Genomic DNA, 3714 nt, shown 5'->3' with positions numbered 1-3714 from the left:
GCCGGCGCGTCAGCTTCGGAACAGGACGCGCGCTGCTCGGTGCCGGCTCCGCGCTAATCGCTCTCCAGCTCAGCGGAGCCCAATGACTGGGGCGCCCCCGCGCGCGCGAGTTAAGAGCGTGGGAGCCGGGGGCAGAAGAGGAGGAGGAGCCCCAGCCCCGCCCTCCCCTCCCCTCTTCCTTCCCGACTCCCGTCCTAGTTAGCAGGGCGTGCCCCCCAGAGGTGGGGGGCAGGTGCCAGAGTGGGGGATCCGCTCAGAAGCTCTTGGAGGGGTCTGCGAGGGTGCCTACCCACAAGGTGGGGTACCTGTCCCTCTCCGGGTCCCCTCTCCCGCAGAGGGCCAGGCAAAGTCCCTTTGCCTATGCGCTCCGCAAGATTTTTGCATCCGGGCAGGGGATCACCACCCTTTAAGAATGATGAGCATTCATAAGGGGGGCCTTCGAGTTTCCCACTGGCGCCCCTCGGGTCCTTGAACTGTTCGTCAATTGGGTCTCTTCATCATACTGGTTAGGTTAATGGGCACTTCATCTGTGCCCCGGCACCTGGAGCGACACGTTCCTTGTGTGACGCCCCACGGCCAGTGGAGAGTCTGACCGAAAGGGTTGGCGCGGAGACCGGTCATGGCCACCGACCCCTTCTCAATCCCGAGACCCGCTCTGAGAGGATGGGACTCAGTCTGTGTGTCCGAGACTCCTCTTCGCTGCTATACATCCCAGAACAAGGGGCTGGTGAGGATGCTGGGCGGGGCTGAGTGGAATCCACCAGACACTAAGGGCCACCCATCCCAGGAGGTAGCCTGGCGCCTCTGCCAGCTGCTGGACCCGCTCCTCCAAGCCCTTTGCCTTTCCACACACCCACCCCGCGACTAGAAATTTATTTCTTTTTTTTTCTGCCCTTGTTTCTAAACAATTCTCATTCTCGCTAGTTTTTCTGAGTTTTCTGACTCTCACAAACCCTTAAACCTAAAATTTGCGCCCGTGCTCTGGCACACGTAGGAAAAATAGTCCCATCAGCTGGGCCAGGCTTCTCTCCGAGCTTTCCCCGTAGCCACGGGTAGGGCAAGGCATGTCCTTCTCTCCCCAGTGGGACCCTCGCCCTTCTCCCTCTCCACAGCTCTTCTTCCTCTCTAGCGCGTCTGAAGAAGAGTCTGTGAATTTTTGGGCATGTTTCCCCAAACAAAAATCCATGCCCATGGGTGGCCTTTATGAGAAGGGGGAAGGGGAAGTCCAGGGCTTCTGCAAGGAGGAGCCTGCCTGGGGCTGCCGACCTGGTATGTCAGGACCTGTTTGTGCCCGCCACAACCCAGGACAGGGGCTTTTCTGCTTAATGGGGTGTGGTGGGTACAATGGGCTATAGGAGACCCCCCTTCTCCTGGTGCCCCAGGGATGGGTACTGTGTTAGGGCAGTTTGACTAGAGAAACAAATCTATTGACACTGGGATGTGGGTGTTAGTTCAGGTAGTGTAGAGAAACAAATCCAGGGAGATACTCGTACGTGTATAGAAAGAGCTGTGTATGTAAGAGCAATTGAATATTGAGAAAACATCCCAGCCCACTCCAGATCAAGCCCATAAGCCTGATATTAGCCCATATGTCTGATCCCAATCTATAAAGTCCTCTTCAGACTCATGAAACACATGCAATGACAATGAATGCAGGAAGGTCAGAGGCCAATGGGTGGGAAGTCTTGTGGATCCAGTGGCAGTGGAAGCATCTGTTGGCAGGGGTCTCTCTGTGGTCCAGCTCCCAGGGATCTGGCTGCATCAGGGTAGCTTCATGTGACTTCTCGCTAAAAATGCCTCGCAGGGAATGAGTGTGTCCTACCTCAAGCGAGCTATTTATCTCCTTAGCACCTCCCAATGAGGTCGTCAGGCTGTGACCTGATTGACAGGATACACTCCACCCCTTCACTCTTAATCCTCTCAAATTGACAACAGATTATTTAACCACCACAGTGTGTAAGAAAGAGTTTTATTTCAAAGAGCAATTGTATATTGAGAAAACATCCAAGCCCAAACCTGATCAAGTTCATAAGTCCAATATTAGCCCATTAATCCAATACTAGTCCATCAATTCCTCTTCAGATTCATGTAACACATGCAAAGATACTGAAGCAGGGTGATTACAGGTCAATGGGTGAAAAGTCCTATGGATCCAGTGGCGGCGGAAGCATCTCAGCACTGGCTTCCATCAGCCTGGCTCCATGTGGCTTGTCAACAGGAATGTTGAAGGAGAGAAAGAGAGAGAAAGAGAAAGGGAGAGAGAGAGAGAGAAACCCACCTCTTCTGATAGCAGAATCAAGAGAGAGAAATTCCCAGAATCCTCATGAGAAGGCCACGCCCACAAGGAGGGACCATCAGGCTGTGACCTGATTAACAGGCTAGACTCCACCCATCCATTCATTTATCAAGTTGACATGAAGTTGTATAACTACCACACATACCCACTAGGACCTCCTTTAGTGTGTTGCCCAGCTGGTCCTCGGGTGGACTTCACTTTCTTCCCAAGGAGACTCTGTGGGGAGAGCAACAGAGCAAGAGTGTCGAGGAGAGCCCGGATGGCAGGCGATGAGCTAATGCCTTAGCAAATCTGACCAAAGCTGCTTGGAGATTTCTCTTTCAATATATACTGATTAGAAACAACAAAAAAGTTCCATCAACTTCTAATACTCTCATTTCTAGAACTTGAGGTCTCTGGGTCTCTGTTTGTGGCTTTTTGTTGTTGTTTTGCTTAGTTATTAAAAAAAAATAAAACAATTAAGTGCTAGGGTTTTGGGTTTTGTTGTTTTTTTTTGCTTAGCCTTAAGCTCTAACCAAGGTGCCCTGGTGGCATAATGAGTTCCGAGTTGAGCGGCTAACGGCAAGGGCAGGAGTTCACGACAGCCAGCCACCCTGAAGGAGAAAGCTGAAGCTTTCTCCTCCCATAGAGCGCAACAGCTTGGAAACCCTCGGGGGCAGCTCTACTCTCTGTCCTGTAGGGTCAATGAGTTGCAATCAACTCAATGGCAGCTTTGTTTAGATGTTTTCCCCTGGAGAAGGCCCCGATGATATAGAGAGCTAATAATCTCTGAGTTGTTAGGCAAACGGTCAGCGGTTCAGAACCTCCAGCTGCTGCATGGGGGAAAGACGAAGCAAGCTGCCCCGGTAATGCTTTGCAGACTCAGAAACTCTGGGGAGCGGTTCTATTCTTCCCTGCAGGGTCGCTGTGAGTAGCAATGAGCTGTTGGCAGTGTGTGTGGGGGTGGGGGTTAGGGGAACCCCAACTGGAGTGCTTGGTGGTATAAATGGGCTCAGTTGCTAACCAAACAGTGGGAGGTTGGAGTCTACCCCAAGAGACTTTGGAAGAAAGACCCAGCAATTTACTTGCAAACCACCACCGTGAGGGGGTTGCCACGAGTAGTGGTTGACTCAATGGCAGCTGGTCCTGGTGGGGGCCCCAGCCCTTGTTTCATAAAACGCCAGGGGAAACCATCTCTGAAAGAGGCTTCAGCAGAAGGCTGGGAAGGCAGCCTGGCCACGGCCAAAGGCTTGTTTCTTTCGTTGTGACCCTTTGCATCTGTAGTCCTTGGTTTGAGGCTCATCTTCCCCGCCCAGTTCTCCTCTTGGAATGGCGTTCTTCTCCCTCCCCATTTGCCTGGATGTGTACTGTAACATTGGCACCTAACGGAGGCCCCATTCTGTGATAGATGCTCGGCCAGCGTTGGCCTGAAACCAGCC

The sequence above is a fragment of the Tenrec ecaudatus genome, chromosome 11 (assembly GCF_050624435.1).
Source record: "Tenrec ecaudatus isolate mTenEca1 chromosome 11, mTenEca1.hap1, whole genome shotgun sequence".
NCBI lineage: Eukaryota > Metazoa > Chordata > Mammalia > Afrosoricida > Tenrecidae > Tenrec > Tenrec ecaudatus.
Note: the sequence above shows the minus strand (reverse complement) of the source record.